The 19,866-nt window shown below is 45.0% G+C and overlaps 1 pseudogene; it reads right to left on the reverse strand.

Moving 5' to 3' along the window:
* Positions 1–7,531: 7,531 nt before the first annotated feature.
* Positions 7,532–8,199, reverse strand: LOC147452251 (uncharacterized; annotated as a pseudogene).
* Positions 8,200–19,866: the final 11,667 nt, after the last annotated feature.

Here is a 19,866-nt window from a genome sequence, read left to right on the forward strand (position 1 = left end):
GAGGTAGGGAAGTGAAGAGCGAGACAGAGAGAGAGATAGGAAAATAAGGAAATAGAGAGAGAAAGAGAGATAGCGAGAGCGAGAGAGAGAAAGAGAGATAGCGAGAGTGAGATCGAGAGAGAAAGAGAGATCGAGATCGCTTTTTTGAAAAAGAACCATGCAAGGCTTCTGAATCTTTCTCAAGTTGCTCATCTATCTCCACATTATCTTCTGGCTTGGACATGGAGGCCCCGTCCGGTTTACAATCAGGTAGAAAACTTTCATTGGGTTGAGAACTTCCATGGCTTGTGCTTTCATCAAGTGCGGCATTGGAAAGCTTTCTCTGACAGGCTACCTCGGAATGGAGGCAGGTGGGTTCGTAGACAGAGAAAAAACTATGGAACTAAAAGAGGCAAAGGGGTTTTGTCTGCTACATGCATTGCCATGTACACCTGGGAGTGCACGTATGTATCTACCCATATAGGATTTGACCAATAAAGACGATATTTTGACCCGGTGGTCCTGATCTCCGTACACCTCTGGACCGAGGTGTACGGAGATTGGGCAAGACTAGAGAATGCGAGGTAGTTTACATTGTGAGGAGTATATATATATATATATATATATATATTAAAACAACATTCATAATCATTGTAGATGGCAACGTCATCAACTAACATGGAGGAAAAGATTGCATGCTCGTGCACGCTCTGCAAGTATCAAATCCTGCGCAAGCGTAGGATATGTAATGAGCATGTGCACAAGTACGGAGAGTTTGCTAGAGAAATCGTACAGAATCAGCGATACGACTCCTACGGAACGGGCATTGATTTCCGCGACATAGCACCTACATCTGAGAGAGAGAGAAAAAAGATTATGCGTGAAGGTCCAACCAATATAGAGCCACGGATGGAAGCAAAAAAGGGCTTACAGACAGAAGACGACGGCATGGTGATTACTTCTGGTCGCAATGCAACGGTACGCAGAGATGGAAACAAGCTTGTGCAAATAGATTCTACAAAGACTTGGACAGATGCGAGTGACACATTTGCTCTCCCTGAACATTGCGAGCAAGTGGTCTTTGTACCGGACCCTCGAGAGAGACAATGGTGGTTTGTGGTTCAGGTTTCTCCAAGAAATAAACAAGCATTTGAAGGGCAAGATCTCCTGGAGGAAATTAAAGTCAGTCAGACGACGTCCATACTACTCTAACATTAGATGAGATGGACGAAGGTATGCCAGAGGAAGCTGACAGATATACGAGGGATGACGCAGACGAGCCAGAATTGACACTTGTAGATGAAGATGCAATGGATAAAGACAATCTGCCAGAACGAGTTGGGACAGAGTTATGTTTGCAATTAGAGATAGACGATGATACGGTGTAAGATCTTATCGATGATGCCTCACTCGTCGAGGCCTAGGCCTCTAAGTGTTTGTGTGAAGACTTTGATTTAAAATTAAGCTTAAAGTTAATTTAAACAACTGTGTTCTGATGCTTTATTTTACTTTCTTTGTGCAGGACTTTAGTATGACATACGAGATTCCAGATCCCGCTTCCATGAGTGCAGATGCATTCATGGGCTTCGTTACATGGATGACGCCTGCTCAGATGGCAGAGGCTTCTCAGTACTGGGTAGCCAGAGGCACGGGTACTACGCCTCCGGGCTTCACACCCGAGGGACCGACGCCTAGGGAGGGGACGCCTACGGGGTTCAGGACGCCTATGGGTACGACGCCTTCTTCTCCCATCACGGCCGCTTTGACACCTAGGGGTGGGGAAGAGGCGGGTACGTCCTCATCTCCGCAGCATAGGCGCACTCGCCGATCTCGGCGATCGTCAGGTGGAGGTGGTGGTTGCTGTGGAGGAGGGTCCACAGATGCTTCGACCCCTCCTCGCTCACGACCCCCGTGTTACCCAGGCACACCTCTCGACACACCTCTTGGCACACCTCGGACACCTTGGGGAGCACACGATCCTAGTGCCTCCAAGCTCTATACTGTACGGTGAGATGGTTCTGTTGACATGGATAGAGTCGGGACTGAGATGCGACAGCGAATTCGCCAGCTCGTGGAGCTGCAGTTTTCGACCAGCATTCTAACGTCTTGGGATCAACAAGACAAGAAAAAAGTCACTTACATAGTGGAGACCATCCTGAGAGAGTACCAGCCTGCTCCGGGTTCTTCCGTTGTTTTGGCGCGGTGGATCAAGGGTGTTGCACGGGACACCATCAAACATCGACGAGATGCAGCTCGGAAGGCTTTCAGGACCGGCTCGCCGAAGCCTTCGAGCATCCCACACGAGACGTGGCTGCAGATCAGGGAGGATGAGTGGACAGTGGCCACACGTTTCAGACCGTAGCGTGAGGCCGCGCAGGTATGACAGATGACTAGCGGGACATCTCATCTTGGCAGCGGAGGCTTCAACACCTTTCACTATGAGTTTGTGAGTTTCTAATCCAATCTTAACTATGGCGTTTTTTAAAACGCGATGAATCATGTATTCTTATTACTTTGATTTTTGTATAAACGCAGAATCTTGCGATGCATCGAGCTCCATCACGCGAGGAGGATTCAGATGGATATCGCAGAGGTATCTATGAAGTACTAAATGATCTTGAAGCTTCAAGAGAGCCTGTAGACTGAGAGGCCTTACAGTCTCGCTGATCACTTGAGGTGAGACGTTAATATGTGTGAGTTGATTTAATTAAGTTAATATATGTGAAGTAATATCAATACTAATTTTGTGAGTTGTCCTATGTGCAGGTTGCGACGCCTAATCATTAGTGGACCAGATTTCATCTATATGCTTTGTGAGACACAGACACGCTTTTGTGTTTCTTTTTTGTACAAACAGTTAGTGTTGAGACCGTTATTGTTTCCCTTATGGTTATGATTATTGTCATTGTCATTGTATAGACAGTTATTGTTTCTTTTTCTGGTTATGCTTATGGTTATTCTTAATTTTGTTTATGGTTATGGTTATCTGCATTATGGTTTTGATCAAAGTGGTTATAGCCGGTTATGGTTTTAAGTTATGGTTATGCTTTTAAGTTATGGCTATGCTTTTCAGTTGGTATGGTTGTCTTTCATTGGCCTTAAATCTCATGTGAGATCCTACATGGATAGCATGTAAGAGGCGTATACATGATATGGTTTTTTTTTTAAAGTTTATGTAAAAACAAAGGGAACTCTGTCGAAATTTTTGCGCGCGAGAGCATGGTTGATATTTTGGTGTTGCTCGTTTTCTTAAGCAGAAGGCAGGAAGTCTGGCTGTGGCTGTATCCATCTTTTAATTGGACACAGCTCAGGCTACCTACCTTCTACCGAAGAATTTTTTTTTCTGCTATGGTCATCGCTATGCCCGTCGCTATGAGCATCGCTAATAGTGACTGGTTTCACAACGACGCGCATAACAACGAGCAACGTCGATATATGCATCAATAACACTTGTTTTTGTTGTAGTGAATTTGCTACATGAGAAAATTTATAAATCTTCTTGTGTACGAGATGGCTATGCCTCATCTCCACCTTCTGGTCCTTGGTTTGTAAGAGTCTAGCTGTGGCTCTGGACTTACTTTAGAGGCGCTTGTAACTTTTTGTTTCCAGTAATTTAAAGTAATTCCAATTTCTCTAAGAAACTATGACAATATTTTTTATATCTTTTTTTCGGAAAAGTAATAAATTAGATTAAAAAGAGAGAAAAAATTGAAAGAGTTACAAATACAAACAGTAGGGGTTGGGGACCCAAAACTATGACAATATTAAGTAGTTACCCATTCCTATTTCCAGTTGCCTCCAACAGCGGCCAATATGACAATAAGCAGGAATGAAGTAGAGTAAACAATGGCACCAGATTCGTCGCGAGAAATCGGAGTTATGACATCGCTGCTGAGGAGGAGAGATCCAACAGCCCACTTCATCCAAACCAGTGCCTGGATAACGTCATAGATCCAAGTACCGAAAACTGCCAGGCCAAAGACTCTTAATATGGAAGCAAGGGTGAGCAAGGCCAGCGTTTCCACGGCCATTGCCGCCCACAAAACAGGAAATTCCTTCCAACGAGATCTGTTCAGATATGCATGCGTGCTGTCCATGGCTAGGGCGATACCTACACCTGTAATCAGGGCAGCGAGCTTAAAGAGGGTAGGCGGCCTGGTGTACGTGGTGGACCAGCTCCCAAGCCCTCTATGAAGGGATTCCGCAGCAATCCACCAGAAGGTGCAGACGGCGTTCACACTAGCGCCAACAAGTGCGGCGGGTTTCAAGGATTGAAGTGGCGGACGGAACCGGAGGTTCTGGCAGATATGTACAAAGCTTGAATGGGTGCTGACATGAATGTAAGAGAGAAACACATTGGCGTGCAGTCCGTTGCCGATGCTGCTCACTAGGTAGTCACGCACCGTCCTCCTGCACACCATTGAGCTCGAGAATCCGTCCACCCGAAACCAACCCGTGAGGACTACATTCAGCACCATCTCCGTCAGCCTGGGCAGTACATACGACACATTCCCCAGAGTCCAGCTTGCCGGTCCCACTGCGCTCTGCCCCCTGCAATAAAGATCCAAAGCTTCGGCTGCATCCATCTGTAAGTCACGCTCCGCCTCATCCTTACTCCTCATGATCCTTAGTAGCAGACGACTCCACCCGTCATCTATAGCACCCATGCAAGGAATGGCTAGGCATACTGGAAGCCTAATACCGACTGTGTGCATAACTTTTTATTTTATAAAAAGTTATAAAAAAAAGTTATTTTTAAAAAAACCCATAACTTTTTTATTTTCCCTTAAATTAATCTTATCCTTATATTGGTAATTTACCTTCTCTCACTTTGCATCTATACTAATAGATAATGGGGGAGGGGATACCGGCTCCCCCACGTGTCAACACTAGAACCACTCCGGCAGGGCCTCGGGGCGCTTAGAGTTCCTTCGGCAGGGCCCAGTTCTCAACATTCTCAGTCCGGCCAACCAACTTTCACTTTTGCACTCAGAGGACACTGTTTAGGCATATGACAGCGTGGAGAGAAGAGAGACAGCCTAGAGACCTCGGCTGTCCGCGCCTGTGTGGGGGGTTTTACAGAAGAGAGAGAGAGAGAGAGAGAGAGAGAGAGAGAGAGAGTCCTGCATGCTGTGTGAGAGAGAGAGACGGCGCCCGACTGTGTGTGTGGGGGATTGCAGAGAGAATGAGGGAGAGAGCGCGTTGGCTGGAGGGTGAGAAGAGGGACAGAAGGCATTGATAAGGCCAATGCGAGGCTTTAAAAGGTTAGCCAGGCATGATCTAGCTGCTGTAGCAGAGCAAGGGCAGGCTGAGCAGGTAGAGTGATGCTCAGGAAGAGTGTTTACGGAGGAGGATCAGCGCCCATTATCGTCCAAAGCGTCCATGGCTATTCGAAGTTCTTGAACTGCAATCAACACAGGGGTCAGCCACCGCCATAGTCCACGTAAGTATATTCATTTTTTTTCCCTCTCTCTCTCTCTCTCGACTAAGACTGCGGTCTGAGAGAGCCTGCAGCATTCTTGCACTTTCAAAGACCTACGGAGACAGAGAGAGAGTCTCTGCGACCGACTCTAGGGTCTAAGAGAACCTAAAACATTCTTGCACTCTCGAAGACCTCTGAGAGAGAGAGAGAGAGAGAGAGAGAGAGAGAGAGAGAGAGACAGAAAGTCTCTGCGACCGACTCTAGGGTTTGAGAGAACCATTCTTGCACCTCTCGAAGAGAGAGAGAGAGAGAGAGAGATTATGTGTGTGTGCGTGCGCGCAACCTGCAGCATTCCCGCACTTTCAAAGACCTGCGCAGAGAGAGAGAGAGAGAGAGAGAGAGAGAGAGAGAGAGAGAGAGAGAGAGAGAGTGAGTCCTGCGGTCGACTCTAGGGTCTGATAGAGCCTGCAACATTCTTGCACTCTCAAAGACACATCCACGCGTGTGCGCACACACAAACACACACACACACAGAGTGAGAGTGCGCTTGCAGAACAGCCAAAGTGCATTGTGAAAAAGCAAGTGGCAAGGAGCAACGAGGATATAGCGTTGAAGTGGCGAGAAGCAACAAATTGGCAAGGACAAACAAGGATATTGCAATGGTGAAGTTGATGGTGAGGAGCTTCCCCAAGCATCCACCTCCAGCTCTTTCATCGCCATGTGGTGCTTCTCTCTCTCTCTCCCACTCCCCCCCCCCCCCATCTCCACCCATGCGCAAGTCGCTTGGAGAGTGTGTGTGTGTGTGTTTGTACTAATATACTTGACATTATGCTCCATGTATTGATTTAAAAGTTTGAGTGAATATGATACTTTTGACACAATGCCAATGGTTAATGTTCTTTGTAGTTTTTTGGTCTATGGGTCTACATAGTTAAATAGCTTAAAGCATGTAGGATTCACTCATATGTTTTGGTGGATAAGAAATTGCATAGCACATGCTGTTGTCTTTGTTGTCTTTGAAGAATTTAGACGAAAGAAAGTGAGGATTCTATGCTAATCAGTAGTAGTATTAGTATTAGTGTTGCAACAAAGGAGATGTGATGGCTGTGGAGCCCAAGTACAAAATAGGAGAGGCTTATATATTAAAGGGAGTTTGGACTTTCCATTTCAAGGGTCTCCATGTTGTAGGTTCTTAGCTTTTTCCTGACATGTAAAGGAATGGAGAGTCTCTTTATTTACAAAGAAGTGTAAATATCTCACAACAGAACTTCTAACCTATGGTTTTAAAGTTTTAATGACCAGTAGAAAACCTTCTATCTATACTACGGATAATGGGGGAGGGAATTCCGGCTCCCCCCCCTTGCCACATGGCACAATTTGTTTGCTCAGGCAAGTGTGGCTTGGAAACCGGGCGCTCAATGAGAGAAAGAAACGATAGTAACCTACGCGAAAAGAGAGAAAGAGAGGCAGCATGCAGCCTGTGCTCAGTGAGAGAAGGAAAAGACACGCGAAGAGAGAGAAAGGTCGGGGCAGTTCCTTTCTCCGGCAAGCTTTAATAGCAAGGTGTTCCCTGGGAGAGAGACTCTAAGAGAGAGAGAGAGAGAGAGAGAGAGCACGAGATACGCGAAGCTGGCAGCTTGGCAGTGTTTTGTGCCTGTTTTCTCTTTGGCATACAACAGTGTCGAGACTCAATATCGATATTGGCTGAAGTACTCAATATCGATATTGGCTGAAGAAAATGTCGTGCTTGGCTGGACATGTATGCCAGATGTGGTGCACTTCATTAAGCACAAAAAGTGCTTGAGGAGCTTCCTGATCGGGATGTCGTCTCTGTGAATGTATTGCTTGCGAGATATGCCCATCTTGGGCATGGCCATGAAGCTCTGGGTTGTTTTCAACGGATGCAAAGCAAGGGTGTCTCTCCATATGCAATTACATATGCTTGCATCTTGAAGGCATCGGGGTGAGGAAGCTCCGTGCTGTTTTCAACACAAATAGAGAGTGAGGGCATTTCTCCATATGCAGTCATGTATGCTTGCAATCGTGTCTGGGATGTTGTCTCTTGAAATGAACTGACTGTGGGTGGTGCCCAAGATGCTGATATGGCCAAAAGAATTCACGATGGCATTGTTAGTTAGTGGTTGTTGAACGAAATATGTCGTGCTTGGCACCCTCTAGGTTGACATGTATGCCAGATGTCGTGCACTTCATAAATCACAAAAGTACTCGAGGAGCTTCCTGTACAAGATGTCGTCTCTTTGAATGCAATGATTGCGGAATATGCCCAACTTGGGTAGGGCCAAGAAGCTTAGGGTTGTTTCTAGCAGGTGCGAAGCGAGGATGTCTCTCTAGATGCGATCACATAAGCTTGGCACTGCTCAACTTGGGTAGGGCCAAGAAGCTCAGGGTTGTTTCTAGGAGGTGCGAAGCAAGGATGTCTCTCTAGATGCGATCACATAATCTTGGCACTGCCTTAGCGACATGTATGCCAAATGTTGTGCACTTCATAAAGCACAAAAAGTGCTTCAAGAGCTTCCTGTCCAGGATGTCGTCTCTTGGAATGCACTGATTGCGAGATATGCCCAACTTGGGCAGGACCAAGAATCTCTCGACTCTCGGCTCTTTTTTCCGGGTAAAAGAAAAGAGAAGCGGTTCTTGAAAGAAAACGCCGTGCTTGGCTGGACATGTATGCCAGATGTGGTGCACTTCATTAAGCACAAAAAGTGCTTGAGGAGCTTCCTGATCGGGATGTCGTCTCTGTGAATGTATTGCTTGCGAGATATGCCCATCTTGGGCATGGCCATGAAGCTCTGGGTTGTTTTCAACGGATGCAAAGCAAGGGTGTCTCTCCATATGCAATTACATATGCTTGCATCTTGAAGGCATCGGGGTGAGGAAGCTCCGTGCTGTTTTCAACACAAATAGAGAGTGAGGGCATTTCTCCATATGCAGTCATGTATGCTTGCAATCGTGTCTGGGATGTTGTCTCTTGGAATGAACTGACTGTGGGTGGTGCCCAAGATGCTGATATGGCCAAAAGAATTCACGATGGCATTGTTAGTTAGTGGTTGTTGAAAGAAATATGTCATGCTTGGCACCCTGTAGGTTGACATGTATGCCAGATGTCGTGCACTTCATAAAATACAAAATTACTTGAGGAGCTTCCTGTCCAAGATGTCGTCTCTTTGAATGCAATGATTGCGGAATATTCCCAACTTGGGTAGGGCCAAGAAGCTCAGTGTTGTTTCTTTCAGGTGCGAAGCGAGGATGTCTTTCTAGATGCAATCACATAAGCTTGGCATTGCCTTAGCGACATGTATGCCAAATGTTGTGCACTTCATAAAGCACAAAAAGTGCTTCAAGAGCTTCCTGTTCAGGATGTCGTCTCGGAATGCACTGATTGCGGGATATGCCCAACTTGGGCAGGACCAAGAAGCTCTCGGCTCTCGGCTCTCTTTTCCGGGTAAAAGAAAAGAGAAGCGGTTCTTGAAAGAAAACGTCGTGCTTGGCTGGACATGTATGCCAGATGTGGTGCACTTCATAAAGCACAAAAAGTGCTTGAGGAGCTTTCTGACTGGGATGTCGTCTCTATGAATGTATTGCTTGCGAGATATGCCCGGCCATGAAGCCCTGGGTTGTTTTCGACGGATGCAAAGCAAGGGTGTCTCTCCAGATGCAATTACATATGCTTGCATCTTGAAGGCATCAGGGTGAGGAAGCTCTGGGTTGTTTTCAGCACAGATAGAGAGTGAGGGCATCTCTCCATATGCAATCATGTATGCTTGCAATCGTGTCTGGGATGTCGTCTCTTGGAATGAACTGACTGTGGGTGGTGCCCAAGATGCTGATATGGCCAAAAGATTTCACGATGGCATTGTTAGTTAGTGGTTTTTGAAAGAAATATGTCATGCTTGGCACCCTCTAGGTTGACATGTATGCCAGATGTCGTGCACTTCATAAATCACAAAAGTACTCGAGGAGCTTCCTGTCCAAGATGTCGTCTCTTTGTGTGTGTGTGTGTGTGTGTGTGTGTGTGTGTGTGTGTGTGTGTGTGTGTGTGTGTGTGTGTGTGTGTGTGTGTGTGTGTGTGTGAGAGAGAGAGAGAGAGAGAGAGAGAAAGAGAAGAGAGAGAGAAGAGAGAGAGAGAGAGAGAGAGAGAAAGAGAGACGTTCCGGGGAAAAGAAAAGAGAGGAGTGGTTCTTGAAAGAAAACGTTGTGCTTGGCTCTGCCTCGCTTGACATATATGCCAGATGTAGTGCACTTCAGGTGCTTGAGGAGCTTTCTGTCCGGGATGTCGTCTCTGTGAATGCATTGATTTCGGGATATGCCCATCTTGGGCCTAGCCATAAAGGTCTGGGCTGTTTTCGACGGATGCAAAGCGAGGGTGTCTCTTCAGATGCAATCACATATTCTTGCATCTTGAAGGCATCATGGTGAGGAAGCTCTGGGCTGTTTTCAGCAGATGGAGAGTGACGGCATCTCTCCAAATGCAATCACATACGCTGGCAATCCTGTCCAGGATGTCATCTCTTGGAATGCACTGATTGTGGGTGGTGCTCAAGATGCTAATATGGCCAAAAGAATTCACGATGATATTGTTATTCAGTGGTTGTTGAAAGAAAACGTCCTGATTGGCACTATCTAGGTCGACATGTATGCCAAATGTGGTGCACTTCATAAAGTAGAAAAAGTACTCGAGGAGCTTTGTGTCTGAGATGTCGGCTCTTCGAATTCATTGATTGTGGGATATGCCCAACTTGGGTAGGGCCAAGGAGCTCTGAGCTGTTTTTGGCAGGTGCGAAGTGAGGCTCTCTCTCCTGATGTGATCACATAAGCTTGGCACTGCCTTGGTCGACATGTATGCCAAATGTGATGCACTTCATAAAGCACAGAAAGTGCTTGAGGATCATCTAGGTTGACATGCATGCTAGATGTCGTGCACTTCATAAATCACAAAAGTACTCGAGGAGCTTCCTGTCCAAGATGTCGTCTCTTTGAATGCAATGATTGTGGAATATGCCCAACCCTGGGCCAAGAAGCTCAGGGTTGTTTCTAGCAGGTGCGAAGCGAGGATGTCGCTCTAGATGCGATCACATAAACTTGGCACTGCCTTAACGACATGTATGCCAAATGTTGTGCACTTTATAAAGCACAAAACGGGCTTCAAGAGCTTCCTCTCCAGGATGTCGTCTCTTGGAATGCACTGATTGCGAGATATGCCTAACTTGGGCAGGACCAAGAAGCTCTCGGCTCTCGGCTCTTTTTAGCAGGTAAAAGAAAAGAAAAGTGGTTCTTGAAAGAAAACGTCGTGCTTGGCTGGACATGTATGCCAGATGTGGTGCACTTCATAAATCACAAAAGTACTCGAGGAGCTTCCTGTCCAAGATGTCGTCTCTTTGTGTGTGTGTGTGTGTGTGTGTGTGTGTGTGTGTGTGTGTGTGTGTGAGAGAGAGAGAGAGAGAGAGAGAGAGAGAGAGAGAGAGAGAGAGAGAGAGAGAGAGAGAGAGAGAGAGAGAGAGAGAGAGAGACGTTCCGCGGAAAAGAGAAGAGAGGTGGTTCTTGAAAGAAAACGTTGTGCTTGGCTCTGCCTCGCTTGACATGTATGCCAGATGTAGTGCACTTCAGGTGCTTGAGGAGCTTCCTGTCCGGGATGTCGTCTCTGTGAATGCATTGATTGCGGGATATGCCCATCTTGGGCCTAGCCATGAAGGTCTGGGCTGTTTTCGACGGATGCAAAGCGAGGGTGTCTCTTCAGATGCAATCACATATTCTTGCATCTTGAAGGCATCATGGTGAGGAAGCTCTGGGCTGTTTTCAGCAGATAGAGAGTGACGGCATCTCTCCAAATGCAATCACGTACGCTTGCAATCCTGTCCAGGATGTCATCTCTTGGAATGCACTGATTGTGGGTGGTGCTCAAGATGCTGATATGGCCAAAAGAATTCACGATGATATTGTTATTCAGTGGTTGTTGAAAGAAAACGTCCTGATTGGCACTATCTAGGTCGACATGTATGCCAGATGTGGTGCACTTCATAAATCACAAAAGTACTAGAGGAGCTTCCTGTCCAAGATGTCGTCTCTTTGTGTGTGTGTGTGTGTGTGTGTGTGTGTGTGTGTGTGTGTGTGTGTGTGTGTGTGTGTGTGTGTGTGTGTGTGTGTGAGAGAGAGAGAGAGAGAGAGAGAGAGAGAGAGAGAGAGAGAGAGAGAGAGAGACGTTCCGCGGAAAAGAGAAGAGAGGTGGTTCTTGAAAGAAAACGTTGTGCTTGGCTCTGCCTCGCTTGACATGTATGCCAGATGTAGTGCACTTGAGGTGCTTGAGGAGCTTCCTGTCTGGGATGTCGTCTCTGTGAATGCATTGATTGCAGGATATGCCCATCTTGGGCATGGCCATGAAGCTCTGGGCTGTTTTCGACGGATGCAAAGCGAGGGTGTGTCTCCAGATGCAATAACATATTCTTGCATCTTGAAGGCATCATGGTGAGGAAGCTCTGGGCTGTTTTCAGCAGATGGAGAGTGGCCGCATCTCTCCAAATGCAATCACGTACGCTCGCAATCCTGTCCAGGATGTCATCTCTTGGAATGCACTAATTGTGGGTGGTGCTCAAGATGCTGATATGGCCAAAAGAATTCATGATGATATTGTTATTCAGTGGTTGTTAAAAGAAATCGTCGTGCTTGGCACTATTTAGGTCGACATGTATGCCACATGTGGTGCACTTCATAAAGCAGAAAAAGTACTCGAGGAGCTTTGTGTCCGAGATGTCGGCTCTTCGAATGCATTGATTGTGGGATATGCCCAACTTGGGTAGGGCCAAGGAGCTCTGGGCTGTTTTTGGCAGGTGCGAAGTGAGGCTCTCTCTCCAGATGTGATCACATGAGCTTGGCACTGCCTTGGTCGACATGTATGCCAAATGTGATGCACTTCTTAAAGCACAAAAAGTGCTTGAGGATCTTCCTGTCCGGTATGTCGTCTCTTGGAATGCATTGATTGCGGGATATGCCCACCTTGGGTGAGGAAGCTCTGGGCTGTTTTCAGTAGATGGAGAGTGAGGGCATCTCTCCAAATGCAATCACGTATGCTTGCAATCCTGTTTAGGATGTCATCTCTTGGAATGAAATGATTGTGGGTGATGCTCAAGATGCTGATATGGCCAAAAGAATTCACAATGGTATGGTTATTCAGTGGTTGTTGAAAGAAAACGTCGTGCTTGGCACTGTCTAGGTCGACATGTATGCCACATGTGGTGCACTTCATAAAGTAGAAAAAGTACTCGAGGAGCTTTGTGTCCGAGATGTCGGCTCTTTGAATGCATTGATTGTGGGATATGCCCAACTTGGGTAGGGCCAAGGAGCTCTGGGCTATTTTTGGCAGGTGCGAAGCAAGGTTGTCTCTCCAGATGTGATCACATAAGCTTGGCACTGCCTTGGTCGACATGTGTGCCAAGTGTGGTGCACTTCATAAAGCACAAAACATGCTTGAGGATCTTTCTATCCGGTATGTCGTCTCTTGGAATGCACTGGTTGCGGGATATGCCCACCTTGCCTAGGTTGTTTTCTGCGGGTTTTTACTGAAGATGCAATCATCGCACCTTGAAAGCATGTGGCATTACACAAGATGCTGATATGTGCAAAAGAAATCACGATGATATCACTATGAGAGATCGTGGTGTTTACCGCGGGCCATCACCGCAAAACAAGAGAGAGGAATTCAAAATGAGGAGAGAGAACCGTTTTGATGCAGAAGCGGCACTTTACCGGCAAATATCCGCGATTATTGCTGCAAACATTACCGCTAAGACAAGCTGGACCCCCTTCCCCTTCCCTCTCCCGCGGGTTTCCATTTAAATCCAATACAACTCCTACACTCTCCAGAATGCTTGCTCACTTCACTTAATCTCTCTTTCACTCTAAAAATTCTATACATAAATCATTGAACTCACAACAAAACCAGTACAAATACTATTCATAAGCACATAATGAAACATTTTCAAATTAATCATATACTACACCAAGTGAAATAATGGAGAGTTGTTTTCATTCTCATCTTGTATAAGATCTCTACAAGCACTAGGATCTATATTTAGACCCATAGTATTCAAATCAATAAACAAATTTAGAGATTCTTCCTCCTCTCCATCACCTCCTGTAGAATCATCATCGCTTTCTCCCTCTTCCACCTCCTCAAGATGACTCTTTGCAAGGCTTGGCTGACCTTCTTCAACTTCTACTACATCTTCCTTTGCATCTTGTGGTGATGGGATCAATTACTAGCTCAATGTCCGTCTCTGCAAAGATAGATCTACCCCGCGACGTGACTGGAATGACATATATATCAAAGTCTTCTTTGAAATATACATGGCACATAAAAGACCTGTACGTCACACACTAAGAATAAGCTGATATACATAACTTAAATTTTTAATTTAAGTTAATTGCACATAGCCTAAATTACCTGCTCGCAACTACTAGGATACACCAAGTTGTCAGTTTTTCCCCGATGGAATTGGATGGAATCCACCATAATGAGCCCATTTTCATGTCTTTTGACCTCACCCGCAAACCATCGACACTCAAAGAGGATTTTGTGAAAAGATCTGAAATCCACTTTGATTATTCTCTCTATAGTACCACAATATCTGACCTCATCTGTTGTTGTGTCAAAGTTTCCCATCACGCCACAATCATTAGTGGTCCGACGCTCATCTATCTTGCGGGTGCGAAAATGTCGGCCTTCGGACCAAATGGAGTTGAAAATGAGACCCTACAATCACAATGCATAAGAGGTTACATCGCATTTCATTAAGTGATTTGCATACATAACATATACACACTCACCTTGCGCAAGCATCCTCGCGCATACTCCCATTCTTTAGGGCTTATTTATTCTCCTTGTGCTTTGGCATTGGTCATGGCATTATGGATCCACTCTACTTGAATCAAGTCAGGATATTTTGCAAGATCTTTAGGAAAAGGAGGTGCACGTCTACCTCCATGGGACCTCTTCCATGCATCTCTATCCCTTTCTCTAGCTGCGCGGGCTTCCAAGTACATATTGACCCATTTGGTCATGATAGTGGCATTGAGTAAAGAGTAGTTGTTGACTATGGCATGAAACTCTCTATCCATGACCAAGAGTGGGCCTTTTCCACTGGGAATGGTTGAGTGCTTCCTAGGATCCTCTTCTTCACTCCACAGACGAGGCAATGATGGATCCAGTGTGATGAGATACTGTGAGACATACACAAATGCCTCTTGCACCACCCAACCTTCTGCCATGCTCGCCTGAAAACATTAAAACCGCATATTTTTATTCGTAACTCCATAGCATTTAAATGCTATCTATATTGTATTTATTTTGCATATCTCCGGTTGTGACCTCAATCTAACAAAATCCTTTAAAGTCTTCAAGAATCTCTCCAAGAAGAACATCCATCTAGAGTGAACCACTCCACAAATGGCAATCTCCTCAACAAGGTGAAGCAATAGGTGTATTTGGCTAACAAGGATTGTACGTGGGAATGCATCCTCAATAGCACACACTGCCTCTACTGCTAGCTGATGGGCTACTGGTATGGCTTCTACTTCTATCTCCTTGGAGCTCACAAATCTACAGGGCAAACGTTCTATAGTAGATGAAAAAAAATTCCAAAGTTCATGCATGCACAACATGATATAGTACTTGAAAAAAACCCATTACCTCACAATCTCACCCACTTTGAATATTGCAGCCTTCACCTTAGTGTCCCCATAACCACTAATAGTTATGGGAAGTACAAACTACAAGCAATAAAACATCTTAGTGAATGTCAACCTATATATAAGGACACATAGACACCACAAATTGTTCTACTCTTACCTGAAGGATTTTATGCCAATCATGGGATTTCAATCCATACAATTGAGTGGAGCCACCCTTTTTGGTTTTTGTGAAAGCACCTTTGAGTGACCGCATATATCCCATTGGAGTTCTGATGGATGCAATAACTTGCTTTGTCCGCTCTTGGTCTACCTTTGACATTATCCACGGTGCTTTTGGGAGAATCATCTTTCCCCCGCCCCCATGCGGGGCGTGGCTGAAGGGGGGAGACGTCTAATGGCTCTTAAATCTTCCCTAGCACCCAATGAATCCTTCTTGCCAATTATGTGATCCCATATAGCTTGCCCAACATTTTTGAATACATGCATAGGATCCAATAAGTGCTGAATTTTCAACGAAGCCCAATAGGGGAGCGACAAGAAGACTGAGTACCTCGACATACCCTTTGGCAACCCATTGGGAGGCGGTGAGGTACCATGATGCTCCTCCCAATGCTTCGCCCAATCAGCCATGTTCCAATGGAACGGCTGCACTCCATTGATAGGGGGAGCATATCTACGATGTGAAGGAGGTAGGAAGCGATGGTTGTTGGGATAGATCACCTTCCCAAGAAGAGGAGGTCTCTCTGTCACAAGGGAAGGGCCATAAGTGGGACACGCACTATGTCTAGATGTTGCCAATCCTGCCAAAAGGTAAACAAACGTTACACATGAGACGATAAAACTAAAGCAAAGAGTACAACTAACATGTGCATACTTACCAGATACCTCTCCAAATCCTGGGTAATCATGCATGGTCCACATGAGGATGCACTTGATGACGGCATTGCGGTCTCGTGGTGGCCGTGAAATGTCAATGACATGTATGCCTCTCCATAGTTCTTGAAGCTCATCAATAAGAGGCTGCAGATATACATCCATGTTTTTTACCTTGTGCTTTCCTGGAATGAGAAGTGATAGTAAAATGTTTCCCTTTTTTGTTGCCTCCTAAGGCGGAATATTGTAGTTTACAACAACCACCGGCCAAGTGCTCCATGAAGTAGAGCGGTGCCCAAATGGATTCACTCCATCACTAGCTAACCCAATCCTCAAGTGACGAGGCTCATCCCTAAACTCTGGTCATGTGTCCTATATGTGCTTCCACGCTGGTGAGTCAGCTGGCACTCTCATAATACCATCTGTGGAGCGGTTTTTTGCATGCCAACTCAAAAGCTCGCTCGTACCCTTCGATCTAAACATGTGTTGGATGTGAGGGATGAGTGGAAAATGCCTCAAAACTTTACGTGGAATTCTGTTGCTCTGCATTCCTTCTTTGAACCTAGGCTCCCCGCACGATGGACATGTGTCACAATCGGCATGCTCATTACGAAAGAGCACACAATCGTTCACGCAAGCATGAATGCGATCATAATCCATCCCTAATGCAGTCACCACTTCGCGGGCTTTTCGTCTGTTCTCTGGCATGTGATTGCCAGTTAGCAGCATCTTTCCTAGCAACCTATCACAAGAAGAAAGTACATTAGAAGCTAATTTATGCACTCCACAAGCATCCTTCACAATCTGTAAACATACCTCAAAAGTGCGTCGACACTAGCATTGCTCCATCCAAACATCGCCTGAAGGTTAAGGACTTCGAGAGAAGCCCTTAAAATGGAGTAAGAGCATCTATCATATAGTGCAGTGTGTGCCGAATCGAGTAGCTCACTCCTCGTTCGCTCGAAAGCTTCTTCGCATGCACACTCTGGTTCATGCTCCTCCTCTCGTGCAAAGAGATCCTCAACCATTCTTTGCAAATGGTTGTCTTCTGCATCCACATAAGGAGATGGGATGTGGTTACTCAGATAAGAGGGAGCAGCAGTACTTGGCTGATTTGATGTGCTTCCTCCCTCTCTAATGGATTCCTGGCGCATACGCTCTTGCACCCTCCTTTTCCCTCCTCCACCAACCACACGCCAATGTGGGGTGACGTCAATAGCCGCAACAATTCGCGGATCATTTGTTTCCATCCGTGCACGCTTGCGAGGATCGTCCCATAGTCCATAATCTTCTACATGGCTCAAGCATATCCGTCGAAGTCGAGCAATGGCGCATTTGCACCGCACGCATGGGCATGGTAATCGCTCGGCCAACCACCGTGATCTATCCGGTTCAGTGGACGGGACAAAATCATCCCAAGAAACCTACATTAATAAATTACATACACTAATTAAAATCAAATTACCAAAGAATGTTAATAAAATATCAGTAAAAAGTAAAAATTAACCATTTAGGTAAAAATGTTAATTTCAAATTACTAGAAATACTTTCATTTTATATATATTTTATAAAAAACATAGTACCAATAGATTGTGAGGATCAATAGTAATAATGTCAGAACGTGGCCATCTGTTTATTTGGCCCGAATTTGCGCCGCGGTAATATATGCGGTAATGTTTGCGGTAATAGGAGCGGAAAATAAAATTTCAATTTTTTTTATAAAATATAGGGACACTCGCGTGCCCCGCAAAGTTCAAAGCCCTAAAATTCGAATTTCATCGTCTTCTCCACAGAAGCCGAGAGCGCGAACCTCACAACCTTGAGCTCTACCTCCATCTCTACTCTTCTACTCTCCACCATCTCTACTCTTCCACTCTCCTACCCTCTCCCAACAAGCGCTTCAATTCCATGTAAGTTTTGTTGTTATGTTTTTTGATTTTTTCACACACATACACACACACGCATACACTCATACACACGCATGCACACACATGCATACACACACACACTAATTAGTGCATGTGTACGTTCTTTACACACTAATTAGTGCATGTGTACGTTCTTTACATACTAATTACACACACTAATTAGTGCATGTGTACGTTCTTTACATACTAATTACACACACTAATTAGTGCATGTGTTCTTTACACACACTAATTAGTGTGTGCATTATTCTAATGCACACACTAATTAGTGTAAGTAAAGACACACCAAAACTTAAATTTGTTAATTATTAGTTACTTGCAAAATCTAAACTTGTTAGATTTTATTACTTGCATAACCTAATATGTTAAATTTGGGATTGGCCATGCATGCACACACTAATTAGTGTGTGTTAACACACACTAATTAGTGTGTGATTAGTGTGTGCATTGACCAATGTGATTGGTCAATGCACACACTAGTTAGTGTGTTATTAGTGTGTGCATTGGCCAATGTGATTGGTCAATGCACACACTAATTAGTATGTGATTAGTGTGTGCATTGGCCAATGTGATTGGTCAATGCACACACTAATTAGTGCTCATTAACACACACTAATTTGTGTGTGATTAGTGTGTGCATTGACCAATGTGATTGGTCAATGTACACACTAATTAGTGTGCTATTAGTGTGTGCATTGGCCAATGTGATTGGTCAATGCACACATTAATTAGTTTTGGATTAGTGTGTGCATTGGTCAATTGGATTGGCCAATACACACATTATTTAGTGTATGTGATTAGTGTGTGCATTGGCCAATGTGCATTAGTGTGTGCACAAGCCAATTAAACAAGCCAATTATTCACGCCAATGCATACACTAATTAGTGTGTGCACAAACTAATGCACACACTAATTAGTGTGTTTTAACACACACTAATTAGTGTGTGCACAATCTAATGCACACACTAATTAGTGTATGTTAAAACACACTAGCTAATTAGTGTGTGCACAAGCCAATTACACAAGCCAATGCACACACTAATTAGTGTATGTTAACACACACTAATTAGTGTTTGCACAAGCCAACACTAAAACAAACACTAATTATGTTAAATTAAACAACAATCAACACAAAAACAAAAACATACCTCCATGATTAAGTCGTAGGTGACGTATTAGGCCCCAATGACCGTCCAAGTGATCACGCAAATATCGATCACACTAATCATAAACACAATAATCTCTTATTAGTCAATACACACACTAATATCTTATTAGCACTCGAAGCTTTGCAAGACTCTTTTATAGGTTGTAGACACACATTGGATTCTTTCAACATTGGATACTATAGAGAATACAATGTTACAAAATCCAATGTTTGAAAAAAATCAATGTGTAAATTTTTAATCATATATTCAAATTTTATACCTTAGTTTAATCTTTGTCGTAATAAATGCTGACCATGTCTTCTTCTTCCACACCACGCTTTCGCAGCATTGAGGATTTCATAGCAGACGGGATGTCATATCCCGACGCTCTCTCTGCCTATCATTTACAGCCGTCGCCTCATCAGTCATCATCAGGGTTCGACTGGTTTCGGGACGCTCTAGGTGGGTCCACTGTCGTACTTGTGACCGATCCAGATGTGGAGAGGGTATTGTGTCTTCGGGCTGAGTGGTTATGTTCACAGCAGACCCTTACACAGCGCTATTCACCGATGCAGCTAGCAGCTTTTGGATTATCAGAGGTCTCTACTCCGACTGGTGGCACTCCATACCTGCAGAGTTTTCCAGCTACAGCTCCAGGTTCAACTTTTCCTTCACAGGGTACAACGCCCCAGGGTCCGACGCCGTTGGGTGTGACGCCACAGGGTCCGACGCCACGGGCGTCCACCTATCTATCACCTATCCCACCTTCTGTCCCAAATTCACGTCGACGCTCTTCTGGCAGTCAGCGTCAGGG

Source organism: Adiantum capillus-veneris, chromosome 8, assembly GCF_014529385.1.
Source record: "Adiantum capillus-veneris isolate H3 chromosome 8, ASM1452938v2, whole genome shotgun sequence".
NCBI classification, from domain to species: Eukaryota; Viridiplantae; Streptophyta; class Polypodiopsida; order Polypodiales; family Pteridaceae; genus Adiantum; species Adiantum capillus-veneris.